Raw genomic sequence first — 14663 nt, forward strand, 5'->3', positions numbered from 1 at the left:
ATTTTATCTGAGAGTTTATATCTGTCTTAATTTATAGAAATATCTTGGTAAGAAGTAAGAGCTAACTTGTCCAGTACTGGTTCTCTGAGGGCTGGCCCCCTGAGAAGACCAGCTCTGGGCAAATGCTGGGGCAGTCATCCTGTGCAACATCTATACTTGAACCCCAGACCCTGAACATACCATGGACAGCCTGTGCTCCCTTCATCCTTGAATGCTGGGTGGACCAAAGTGGACTGCAGCCAGTATTCTCCCATATTATGCTGCTATCACATCTAGTCCCTGATCATACCAGAGAGGGTTAAATATGTCTTTAATCTTTCACTTAGAAACCTGGAGTCAGACATCTGGGCCTGCCAGATCTCTGGCCAATGGTGCTGCTCTGGCAGGACTGGTGTGAGGATGTTTGGCCATGTGCTTTTGTTCAAGTGACACTCATCAGCTATACCTTTAATGATAGCTTTTCCACCATGCCTTCTGCTCTTTCTTCCTAGTGAGCCCAGGCCTGTCCGATTCCATATCCTATACCCTGAAGGAACCAACCTCTCACCTTCTGCTGGAAGACAAGTTAGCCCAAGGCATCAGTTCAGCTCACTAGTTAGCAGGCCTCTTTCTTTTCAGATCCCCAGAGTTGTTTACTTAAATATGAGCCTGGTAATTATCTGCTAACTCTGTCTTTTTATTTTATACTTTGTGAAACATTTTTCTATGTATGCCACAAAGGTGATGGCTAAAGTTTGAGCCCCCTGAACCATCTGTTGCAGACTCCACTGGGCTTTCTTCTTTTTGTCCCCCTTTGACTGAAGGAGTGCCTTTGGGCTGGTCCACCCCACCCTATGAGGCTGTCCCACCTCTACCCCACATGGTCCAGGGCTTTATCAGCTCTTGCTCTTATATTCTGCTACCTTATTTTTTATCACTCTGTATTCCTGGTCCTTGAGATGTCCCTTATTCCCTTGTGTTTCCAGTTGTGCATTTCAAATCATATTGTGTATTTAATAAAAACATTTCTATGTGCTCTGTAGTGATAAAGGATTCAGATTATCTAGACCTGCCTATTGTTTGAAATGGAAGTCCCATTTTTTATGTTTATATGCTTAAATGGGGAGCACAGACCCAATCTGCACAATATAAGCCAAGTAGTTAGTGCTCAGTTAATATTTTCCACACATTTTCCAGAATGGAACATTGAGTGGATATGGGGAGGGGTCAACATTATGTCTGAGTAGAATTCATCAGCATGGAAATAGCAAATACTGTTGCAGAGGTGACACCATCCACTGGCCTACTGTGATTTGAGAAGCTCCTTCAGGCCTCTGGCACACCCCAGACAGCCTCTCCCCCTGTAACTGTGCTTCATAAATGTATGATTCAATGAGCAGATGGATGTAAAACAGGAGCCTTCACTAGGTACGAACTCTGTGTGTGGCCCTGTCTTCTGCTTTTCAGCCTGTTTGGATGAAAGACCATACTTGTTCTAGTACCAGGATTCTCTGAGGATAAAAGAGAGGATAGAAGACATTATGGGAAAGGCCTGAGGTTGGGGTCAAGAGGCCCTGGATCCAAACACAGCCCTGAGTTTGCCAAGTGCTCACACACTAAGTCACCCCCCCCCACCCCATGTTGTCATACCACCTGCATGTGGCAGTTCATTTGAGGGTATCTGGCTTGTTAACTGCTTCATATACAATGGAAACAAGTCCGAGAGGAAGAGTAGGCCTCAGAGCCAGAGGACAGGTGACTCCTATTTGGATTTGAGGTCTGAAGATTGCAGCCTTATTTCCTTCTCTGTCAAATGGGCATATTTCAAGAAGTAAATGAAACAATACATGGAAGTATCTGTTACAAAGTTGTGATCATATAGAATCATCATAATATAAAGTACATAAGTGCTAAACTGAACATAACAGGTAGGCTACAAACCTGGGGTTCCAGGAAGGGGGTAGTTATTGGGTTTGTAGGGGGCAAGAGGTAGATCCACGCTTAAGCTGGTGGTGTCCATTTGGGCAGGGAGGGTAAGATCCAGGGAAGAGAGGTGCCTGCAAGGCTAAAGCTGGGTTACAGGTCTGGGCTTGATGTTCAGAGAGGGAGTCATGGGGAGGGAATCTGAGGCACAGGCAGAGAAACTGATCTCAGCAGTTTAGAGTGATTGTATCTGCCCCTGAACATTCTGGTCAAGTTCAGTCATCAGAATCCCAAAGAGCAAGAAACCAAAAAGTTTCCTTTGGAGGAAGGAAGAGAAAGAGATGGGAGCAGATGCCTATGAGCACTGGCTATACATCCTCTGAGACAGTGGCCCTTTCATCACTGGCAGACTGAGTAAGTAGAGTGTGAGGCTCTTGTCCATGCTTACGTGTACCTAAGCGCAGAATCAGCAGTGACAACCCTGCCCTAAGGAGCTTCTAGGATGGGTCAGAAAAGTCAAATACCACAGGATGGTGGGCTCAGGGAGAGAGACAAGCTCTGTCAGAAGGAAGATTGACCACCCTTAGAATTCCACAGATCTTTGGGGAAGGGCCAGGCAGCAGGATCACAGCAGATGTCTGGGTCCTGGAGTGGATGGGTGACAGTCAACATCAAGCTCCTTGGAACACTATCTGGGGGGCCTGGGAGAGGGTCTCCTAGTCCTTAGAGCTCAGCACTTTCCTCTGTAAAGGAGACAATAAGAAGTAACCAGTGTAAGGAGGATGGTGTGGGGTCACCACACACATTTTCCAGAATAGGACATTGAGTGGCTATGGGGAGGGGTCAACATTACGTCTGAGTGAAACTCACCAGCATGGAAATAGCAAATACTGTTGCAGAGGTGATGTCATCCACTGGCCTACGGTGATTCAAGAAGCTCCTTCAGGCCTCTGCCACACCCCAGACAGCCTCTCCCCCTGTAACTGTGCTTCCACTCCTGGGATTTGACCCTCTTTTGGGGATCAAAGTACCAAGGACTGTCTGAGTCACTAAAGTCCCATCTTAATCATGGCAGGTCAGATCGCAGTAACAACACACCCACTTCAAAGCGATTTCAACAAACTGACATTTATTTCTTGTTCATATAAAGTCTACTTATCAGTGAGGTGATGATGGAAAGGGCTCTGTTCTGAATGACCATTCAAAGACCCAGGCCATAAGAACCTTGATGCCACCAGTGGAACCCCTTACCTAACCTAACGTTCCCTTGGCCAGAACTTTACCCCAGGCCAACCTAACTGCTAAGGAGACTGGGAAAGACAGTCTGGCTGGTGCCAAGGAGGTCCAGGGAACAGGATCTTGACTAACAGACAGCTGTTTCCATCACAGGCTCCTCCGCTCTGTCTCCCTTGCTGGTCAATCCTAGTTTTTGTGTCTGACAAATGCAGGCAAATAAAGCTGCCTCCCACAGTGATGACAACAGACACTATGAGGGAAAGATTTTAAAAGTACCCAGAGTCCATACATCTCCTGTGCATGCCAGTGCTCTAGTATCCATGAAGCCCAGGACAGGTTAAAGTGAGGTGTCCCCTGCTACTAGTCACTAGGATGGGTAGAGCAAACAGGGAAACACTTTTTCTACCTCAATGTACCCGTAAAAGGTTGTTCTTTGCAGTGGCATCACTACGGTGGTGCAAGGAGTACAGGCACTCTCAGAAGGGGTGACAATAACACTCTATAAAATTTTTGTGATGTGTTTCAGTAGAAATTTGTGATTTTTTTTTTTCTCAACCATCCCTGTAGTTAGTTATAATAACAAAAATTTCTGTAATCCCAGTTTACATGTATCAATATACCTAAAAGGCTAAAGGGAGCTCTGGTGGCATAGTGCCTAAGGCATTTGACTGCTAACCAGAAGGCTGGTGTTTCAAATCCACCAGCCACTCCTCAGAAGGAAGATTGGGAAATCTACTTCTGTAGTGATACTGCCTCAGAAACCAAAGGAGGGGCTGCTATGAGTCGGGTACGACTCGACAGCAGTGGGTTTGGTTTTGGTAAAAAGCTAACACTTTATGTTAATTTAGTTTTTTTAGCTTTCTAATCCACTCTAGTCAGAGTTGTCATTATTTACCAATTGAAATGACACTTCAAATCACATCATTTCATCTGCAGGTGCTCCAAGCACCTGCTGTTGTTTTTGTTGCTGTTGTGACTGATAGTGTCAAATTTTCTGGTGTTTTAATTACAACATTTTGTCAATTAAAATTTGTAAACTTAAATCAATTTTTTTTTAGATTGAAGCAGTAATTACAGAAGAAAAATAAAAAAAAAAGCTTCTGCTTAGTTACTGATAATACTGTAATACAATGTAGAAGAATTTTACCACACAATTTTGTTCAGTATACATATAATCTAAGAAATATTACATTTAAACAATTTACATTTATATTTATCACATATTATTGTGTGATTAAAATAAATAATAAACATTACTAAAGATTCTACACGGTCTGATATGGGAGGATGTCCATGGGGCGGGGGTTTTGGCAGTATAAGTAACTGCACCGGGAGACACCAATCCTAGTGACACCAGTGGCTCTTTGCCCATATCCAAAGATGGGGTGGGAGTGGGGTGGGATTAGTCTGGATTCTTCAGGCTGGGAAGAAAATTAGCAACTTCGGGGGGCAGAAGCACTTTGAATCTCCTTTTCTCATATCTATCCCCCAGATGTACACATCATGAGGCAAAGTCCCTGCTCACTGGGCTCTATTTCAACCATGTCTCATAGCAGTGATCTCGGTGAATCTGCCAGAGCTTGCTGTGGTACAGGTTCCAGGCCCTGGTTTAGCAAGACCCAGCTACAGTGGGCGGGCAGGGCTGCAGTTGCCCCTGCTAGCCCTCCAGCAGCTGTATTGGGCTGCCTGGCAGGTCCTGGTCCAGAGAGACAGTGGCTGGGAGGCAGGTGGTCCCTATAGCTTAGGGAGTCTCCTATGGCTCAGTGTTTGTCTCCTTAGTGGGCACAGCATGGACCACTTACACTGTAGCACCAGCTTAGGCAAAAAGAGTGAGAAAAGTTTCATCAATTTAAAGGGGCTGCCCTGGCTCAGTCCTTCCAAAACTTTGCCAAACTCCCCTGCACAACCGACCCACCCTCTTTGGCCAAGGCAGAGTCTTTGAAACTGGCCCGACCCCCCTTAGGCAGGCACTGGGCTTGGGCTCCCTTCCTAGCTCACCCAACTTCACCTCGGGCCAGGCTGGAAATATAGGCAAGTCGAAATAAAGGAGGAGGACCTTCCTTAGGCCTTGATCACTACCTTTTCTGGCTTTTCTCTGAATTCATTTAGAAAGTTACTTTTATTTTTTCCTCTTTTTCATCCATATCTTAAATCTTTTGTTTAGGGGTAGTTTCATTTTTGGCAGTGTGTTCCCAGTTCATCTATTTTTCATTTTTTGACGTACGGTTCCTTGGTGTGGCAGGGTTTTCATACTTGTCAGTAACAGGGTACACAAATCATTATCACCATGGCAAGAAACCACTTTTATTTCATTTTAGCTATTAATTACTTATTTCATTTCATTTCTCTCTTTATCCTGAATACCTACTCTTGTTTCCTCAGCTCATAGGCAACTAATCTCATGTATTTAAAATATGTTCTTTTTGGGTTTATAGATTTATAAACTTGCTGAGGGATGAAGAGATTCAGTGCACAAGTGCACTGATTTGATTTAGTCATTTCCCTCAATTTTTGAATTTTTAATTTTGCTTAATATATATATATATATATATATATATATATATATATATATATACACACACACACACACACATTTCTTTCACTAACTAAAGAACAGCTATATAGCAGTGAAGAAAGGTCAACTTTCTTTCTTTTACATAGAAGTTGAGAAAGGAAGCCCCAATGATACTAAGGGGAAGGACATTTCAAGCACAGGGATAGCTAATGCAAGGATCCTTGAGTAGGAATATGCCTGGCATGTCCAAATGATTGTAGTGGAGGGGGGCCAAGGCTGAGTATTATGAGATGTCAGAGAAATAGTTGTAGCAGATCATGAAAAGAACTGTAGGTATTGTAAGCTCTTTGAGCTTTATTTTGGGTTGGAGAGAAAACATTGGTCAATTTTGAAAGGAGCAGTGACATGATCTCTATAGACACAAACATATGTATGCATGTATGTACAGACATACCTCAGAGATATTGCAGGTTCAGCTCCAGACCACCACAATACAGCAAAAATTATAATAAAGCAAGTCACACAATATTTTTGGCTTCCTGGTGCATAAAATAGTTATGTTATATAGACTACTATGCTGTAGGCTACTGAGTGTGCAATGTTGTTGTTGTTGTTGTTATGTGCCGTCGAGTCGGCCCCGACTCATAGCGACCCCTCCTTGGGTTTTCGAGGCAGTATCACTACGGAAGTAGGATTGCCCAACCTTCCTTCCGAGGAGTGGCTGGTGGGTTTGAACCGCCAGCCGTCTGGTTAGCAGGCAAGTGACTTAGCCATTATGCTACCAGAGTGTGCAATAGTATTATGAAAAAATTTAAAATATTTGAGAATTATTAAAATGTGTCACAGAGACACAAAATGAGCGCATGCTGTTAGAAAAATTGTCCAAATAGATAAGCACAACACAGGGTTGTCATAAACCTTCAATTTGTAAAAAAAAAAAAAAAAAAAAAAAAGAATATCTGCAAAACCCAATAAAATGAAGTATGCCTGTATATGTATGTAACACCAAAGCAAAATCACTATTTCCAAGTCAATTACAACTCATAACAACCCCCATAGGGTTTCCAAGACTGTAAGTCTTTACAGAGGCAGACTGTCTCATCTTTCTCCCATAGAGTGGCTGGTGGGTGCAAACCATTGACCCTCTGGTTAGCAGCCCAGTGCCCTAATCACAGTGCAACCAGAGCTCCTTGTATATGTATATATAAAAAAAAAAAAAACCAAAAAACCCACTGCCATTGAGTGAATTCTGACTCATAGTGACCCCCATTGGGTTTCCAGGCTGTAAATCTTTATGTAAGTAGATTGTTCATCTTTCTCCCATGGAGTGGTTGGTGGGTTTGTACCTCCAACCTTCTGGTTAGCAGCCAAACGCCTTACCCCCTACATCACAAGAGGTCCTTGTATATAGTTATAGATATGCATATATATCTGATATTGTGTTGGACAATGAACCCCTTACGTTGGAAGATGCTCAGAATGTGATAAGGAAGAGCTACCACCTCAAAGAAGAGTTGAGCTTAATGATTTGGTGGAGTAAGGCTTTCTGGACCTTCATTTGCTGATGTGACATGACTCAAAATGAGAAGAAATAGCTGCAAACATCCATTATTTATAGGAACACCAAATACACAAAGTATGAATCTAGGAAAATTGAAATTTGTTAAAAATGAAATGGAAGAAATATAGATTGATATGCTAAGCATTAGTGAGCAGAAATGGACCAATATTAGTCATTTTGAATTGGATAATCATATGGTCTATATGGTAGTTAAGGTTGTGTGTCAACTTGGCTGGGCCTGGTTGATTGGCTAGGCAGCTGGTAGTAGTTATTCCCCATAATGAGAATGACAATCAACTTCATGGTTGGATCTACCACAAGCAGCTGAGTAGCTGCTTTAGGGATGTGGTCTGCTGCACTTATATGAGAAGCAACTTTTGGAATGGTCTCTAGCTTATGGCAGGCTTGAACCCTGCATGTAGCTGAGTTGTTGTTCAGCAGTTTGTCATGCTCTGCTGATGTTGGGACTTTCAATGGACTCAAATCAATGGTCTGCTGTGTTGTTTGTTAATATCTGGACTGTGCCTTTTCACTTGTCAACTTTGGGTTTGTCAGCCACAGCAGCCAGCACCTGCCTGAGTGAAGAGAGCCTCTGGCTTCAGTGGGCTGGGAACAAGAGTCAGAGCTGAAGCCCAAGGTCAAAGGATTTTCACCCAGCCCCTAGAGGCTGGAAATTTGAACTCAGACTTCTAGCCTCCAAAACTGTAAGAGAATAAACTTCTGTTTGTTTAAGCATCCCACTTATGGTATCTTCTGTTAGAGAGGCATTAGATAACCAAAACAGTCTACTATACAGGGAATGACAAATTGAAGAGGAATTTACATCAAATTCATTGTCAAAAAGAATATTTCAAGATCTATCCTGAAGTACAATCTGTCATCGATAGGATAATATCAATACACTTACAAGGAAGATCAGTTAATACTATTACTATTCAAATATACACACCAACCACTAAAGCCAAAGATGAAGAAATGATAGATTTTCACAATCTTCTGCAATCTGTAATTGATTAAACATGAAATCAAGATGCACTGATAATTACTGGAGATTGCAATGCAAATATTGGAAACAAAGAAAAAGATCAGTAATTGGAAAATATGGCCTTGGTGACAGAAACAACAGTGAAGATTACAGGATAGAATTTTGCAACATCAACAGCTTATATATTGCAGATACATTTTATTATTATTATTATTATTATTATTGTGTTTTAGGTGCAAATTTATAGAGCAGAGAAAATCATCTTGAAGAAAGCAAAAGGTCATTAAAAATACAGGGAAGAAAGAAAAAATACCAAAATAGCTGTCAGGAGAGATTCTGAAACTTGCTATTGAATATACAGTAGCTAAAGTGAGTGGAAGAAATGATGAAGTAAAAGAGCTAAACAGAAGATTTCAAATGGCAGCTCTAGAAGATAAAGTATTATAATTAAATTGTAGAGACCTGGAGTTAGGAAACTAAAAGGGAAGAACATGCTTAACATTTCTAAAGTTGAAAGAACTGAAGAAAAATATTCAAGCCTCAAGATGCAATATTGAAGGATTCTATGGGAAAAATATTGAACAACACAGGAAGCATCAAAAGAAGATGGAAGGAACACACAGAGTTACTGTACCAAGAGCAACTGGCCAATGATCAAACTTGTCAGGAGGTGGCACATGACTAAGAACTGATTTTGTTGATGGGAGAAGTCCAAGCTGTCCTAAAGGCATTGGAGAAAAAAAACAAAGTTATAGGAATTGTCAGACTATCTACTGAGATGTTCCAATGAACTGAAGCAACACTGGAAGTTGGACATGGACATGAACTTGTCCATGACAAAAAAAAAAAAAAGGAAAACCAGTATGTGGCCAACTAACTGGAAGAGATCTATCTTTGTGTCCATTCCAAAGGAAGGACATTGTTAATTTCCAACAGAATGCAGAAATTATTGAACAACATCATTATATGGACAGAGCAGAATAGCAGCCAGATATCCAGGTAAGGGGACAAAGGTCCCACCCTCAAGAGGCAGGAAAGTGGGGGGGGGGGAAGAAGCCAGATGGATGACAGAGCAGAGAACTGCCAGGGATCCAGTTAAGGGGAGGATGGAGAGGTTTTGAACAGCAAGGGAGACAAACTTGTCTGTCAGTTTGTCATACAGATGTGGCTTGTGTGTTGCTGTGAGGATTGAAGCTGGGTCACCGGTGTTTCAAGTACTGGCAAGGGTGCACATAGTGCACAGGTTTCAGTGCAGCTTACAGACTGAGACAGACTAGGAAGAAGGAAGAGGACATCCATTTGTCAAAGAATTGGCCAGGGAAAACCTTACGAAAAGCAGAAAAACATTGTCTGATACATTACTGCACAACCTATGAATAGCCCATAAATATTATTCCATACAGTGCAAGAGTACGAGCCCCTTAGTTCAGAAGGCTTTCAAAATATGACTAGGAAAGAGCTGCATTGTAGGACCAACCTTACTATTATGGATAAAGTAAAGCTTTTGAGACCTTTGTTTGCTGATGTGACACAACTCAAATTGAGGAGAAACAGCTGCAAACATCCATTAATAATAGGAACATGGATGTATGAAGTATGTATCTAGAAAAAATGGAAGTTGTCAAAAATAAAATGGAATACACAAAGATTGATATTCTAAGCATTAGTGAGCTGAAATGGACTGGTTTTGGCCATTTTGAATCAAACAACCATATGATCTACTATGCCGGGAATGAGAATTTGAAGAGGAATGGCGTGGCATTCATCATCACAAAGGATGTTTCAAGATCTGTGGTGAAGTGCAGTGCTGTCAGTGATAGGACACTATCCATACACAATATCCATACGCCTACAAGGAAAGCCAGTTAATACGACTATTTTTCAAATTTATGCACCAACTACCAAAGCGAAAGATGAGGAAATTGAAGATTTTTTATCAACTTCTGAAATTGACCAAACATGCAATCAAGATGCATTAATTATCACTGGTAACTGGAATACAAAAGTTGGAAACAAAGAAGCATCACCAGTAGTTGGAAATTTTGGCTTTGGTGACAGAAATAATACTTGAGTTCACATGATAGAATTTTGCAAGACCAAAGACTTCTTCATTGTAAATACATTTTTTCAACAACACAAATGATGGCTATACATGTGGACTTCATCAGATGGAATACACAGGAATCAGATGAACTACATCTATGGCAAGCAGCAATAGCTCAATCTCTTAGCCAAAACAAGGCCAGACCTGATTGTGGAACAGATCATCAACTGTTCATATGCAACTTTAACACGAAGTTGAAGACAATTAAAACAAGTCAAGGAGAGCCAAAACAGGATCTTGAATATATCCCTCCTGAATTTAGAGACCACCTAAAGAATAGATTTGATGCACTGAACACCAATGACCAAAAACCAGAAAAATTGTGGGATGACATCAAGAACATCATTGATGAAGAAAGCAAGAGGTCATTAAAAAGATGAGAAAGAAAGAAAAGACTAAAATGGATGTCAAAAGAGACTGAAACTTGCCCTTGAGTGGAGAGTAGCTAAAGCAAATGGAAGAAATGACAAGGTAAAAGAGCTGAACAGAAGATTTCAAGGAGCAGCTTTGAGCAGACAAAGCCAATTACTATGATGAAATGTGCAAAGATCTGGAGTTAGAAAACCAAAAGTGAAGAACATGCTCGACATTTCTCAAGCTGAAAGAATGAAGGAAAAAATTTAAGTGTCGAGTTGCAATATTGAAATATTCTATAGGTAAAATATTGAATGATGCAGGAATCATCAAAAGATGATGTAAGGAATACAGAGTCACTGTACCAAAAAGAACTGGTCGATGTTCATCCATTTCAGGAGGTGGCATATGATCAAGAACCCATGGTATTGAAAGAAGAAGTTGAAGCTGCATTGAAGGAATTGGCAAAGAAGGAGGCTCAAGGGATTGACGGAATACCCGTGGGGATGTTTCAACAAATGCATACCCCACTGGAAGCACTCACTCAGTTATGCCAAGAGATTTGGAAGACAGCTACCTGGCCAACTGACTGGAAGGGATCCCTATTTGTACCCATTCCAAAGAAAGATGATCCCACAGAATGTGGAAATTATCAAACAATATCATTAATATCACAAGCAAGTAAGATCTTACTGAAGATAATTCAAAAATGGTTGCAACAGTATATTGACAGAGAACTTCCAGAGGTGCAGGCTGGATTCAGAAGAGGACATGTTGCTGATGTCTGATGGATCTTGGCTCAAGGCAAAGAATACCAGAAAGATGTTTTTTCTTGTTTTATTGATATGCAAAAGCATTTGATTTTGTGTATCATAACAAATTGTGGATAACATTGAGAAGAATGGCAATTCCAGAACACTTAATTGTATTCATGAGGAACCTGTACATAGACCAGGAGGTTGTTGTTTGAACAGAACAAGCAAACACTGCATAGTGTAAAATCAGGAGTGCATCAGTGTTGTATCCTTTCCCCATATTTATTCAATCTACATGCTGAGCAACTCATCTGAGAACTGGACTATATGAAGAAGAACATGCCATCAAGATTGGAGGAAGAATCATAAACAACCTGCGATATGCTGACAACACAACTTTGCTTGCTGAAACTGAGGATGTCCTGAAGCACTTACTAATGAAGATTGAAGAATACAGTTTGCAGTATAAATTACATGTCAATATAAAGAAAACAAAAATTCTCACAACTGGACCTACAAGCAGCATCATGATAAATGGAGAAAATATTGAAGTTGTCAGAGACTTCACATTACCTGGTTCCACAATTGACATCAATGGAAGCAGCAGTCAGGACATGAGACAACATATAGCACTGGGCAAATTGGCTGCAAAGGACCTTTTTCAAGTGCAGAGGAGCAAAGATATCTCCTTTAGGATTAAGGTGCACCTGACACAAGCCATGATATTTTCAATTGCCTCATGTGTATGAGAGCTGGACAATGAATAAGGAAGACCCAATAAGAATTGATGCTTTTGAGATGTGGTGCTGCCAAAGAATGCTAAAAGTATCATGGACTGCTAAAAGAACTAACAAATCTTTCCTGGAGGAAGTGCAGCTCAATTGCTCCTTGGAAGAGAGAATGGCCAGACTTCATCTCACCTACTTTGGTCATTTTGTCAGAAGGGACCTGGAGAAGGATGTTATTCTTGGTAAGATGGAAGGTCAAAGAAAGAGGGGAAGGCCTTCAATGAGATGGATTGACACAGTGGCTGCAGCGATGGGCTCAAGTATAACAAGGATCGCAGAGCTGATGCAGGAGTGGGCGGGGTTTCCTTCTGCTGTGCGTAGGGTCTCTATGAGTTGGAGACAACTCGATGGCACCTAACAACAACAACAACAACATTAATATCCCACCCAAGTAAAATTTTGCTAAAAATCCTTACAGCAGTACATAGATAAGGAACTGACTGAAATTCAAAGCAAGCTCAGAAGAGAATGTAGAAACAGGGATATCATTGCTGATATCAAATGGATTTTGGCTAAAAGAAGAGAATACCAGAAAGATGTTTACCTGTTTTTTTTATTGACTATGCAAATGTATTCTTCTGTGTGGATGGTAACAAATTATGGATAACATTGTGAAGAACAGGAATTCCCAAACACTTAAGTGTGCTCATGAGGAACATAGACATGGACAAGAGACATTTGTTTGAACAGAACACGGGGATTCTTTATCATTTAAAATCAGCAGAGGTGTGTGTCAGGGTTGTATCCTTTCACCATACTTATTCAGTGTATCTGCTGAGCAAATAATCCAAGAAGCTGGCCTATATGAAGAACAGCATGGCATCAGGATTAAAGGAAGATTCATTAACAGCCTGAAATATGTACAACTTTGCTTGTTGAAAGCAAAGATGACTTGAAGCCTTTATTCTTGAATGTCAAAGACTACAGCCTTCAGTATGGATTACACCTCAACATAAAGAAAACAAAAATCCTCACAACTGGACCAATAATGAACATCATAATAAACAGAGAAAAGATTGAAATTGTCAAGAATTTAATTTTACTTAGATCCACCCTCAACACCAATGGAAAGAGCAGACATTGTATTGCAACGGGCAAATCTGCTGCAAAAGACCTCTTTAAAGAGTTAAAGAGCAATGATGTCACTATGAAGACTAAAGTGAACCTGACCCAATACCTATTGTATTTTCAATTGCTTCTCTGGTAGCATAGTGGCTAAGGCACTTGACTGCTAACCAGAAGGCTGGCGGTTCAAACCCACCAGCCACTCCTCAGAAGGAAGGTTGGGCAATCGTACTTCTGTAGTGATACTGCCTCAGAAACCCAAGGAGGGGTCGCTATGAGTCGGGGCCAACTCGACGGCAAATAACAACAACAACAACAACATGCATACTAAAGATGGAGAATGGATAAGGAAGAACAAGGAAGAATTGATGCATTTGAAGTGTGGTCTTGGTGGAGAATATTGAACATACTTTCAGAAGAAGAAATACATCTGTGTTGGATGAAGTACACTCAGAATGCTCCTAAAAATCAAGGATGGCAAGACTTCACTTCTTGTACTTTGTTCAAGTTGTTAGCAGCAACGAGTCCCTGAAGAAGGATATCATGCTTGGTAACGTGGATGGTCAGCAAAAAGACTAAGGACCTCAATGAGTGGATTGATACAGTGGCTGCAATGATGGGCACAAGAACAATTGTGAGGATGGTGCTGGACTGGGCAGTGTTTCATTCTATTGTACTTAGTGTCACTAAGAGGCAGAGCTGACTCAAAGACACCTAACAACAACAACAACAACCCATTTACTCGTCCCCAAGACATAGGCAATCACTAATCTTTTTCAACTGTCTGATTTGCTTTCTCTGGACATGTCCAAATTTTATTAATAGAATCATATAATATGTGGTCTTTTTGTGACTAGCTTCTTCCCCATAGTGTAATGTTTTTGAGGTTCATCCATGCTGTAGAGTTTATCAATATTTAGTTCCTTTTGTGACTGAATAATATTCCATTGTAAGGGTATAAAATATTATATTTTTTTTCATTCATTAAATGACAGACAAGTGGATTGCTTCTATTTTTTGGCTGTTATGAATAATGCTGTATGAACATTCTTATACAAGTTTTTGTATGGACATATATTTTTATTTATTTCTTGCTTATATATCTAGAAGTGAAATTGGTAAGGCATATAGTGGCTCTGTTTAATTTAATGTTTTGAGGAACTACCAAACTTTTCCAAAGGAACTACATCATTTTCCATTTCCAGAAGCATGTACGAGGACTCCAACTTCTCCACATCTTTGGCAACACTTCTTTCTTTTCTTTTAGAAATTCTGGATGGTGTGAAGGGCTTTTGATTTATATTTCCCTACTGAGTAATGGAAGCAACAGTCAAGACATCAAAAGATGTGGTGCATTTGGCAAATCTGTTGCAAAAGACCTCTTTCAAATGCTGAAGA

Source organism: Orycteropus afer, unplaced genomic scaffold, assembly GCF_000298275.1.
Source record: "Orycteropus afer afer isolate SDZICR_OR568_19922 unplaced genomic scaffold, OryAfe1.0 scaffold00274, whole genome shotgun sequence".
Classification (NCBI taxonomy): domain Eukaryota; kingdom Metazoa; phylum Chordata; class Mammalia; order Tubulidentata; family Orycteropodidae; genus Orycteropus; species Orycteropus afer.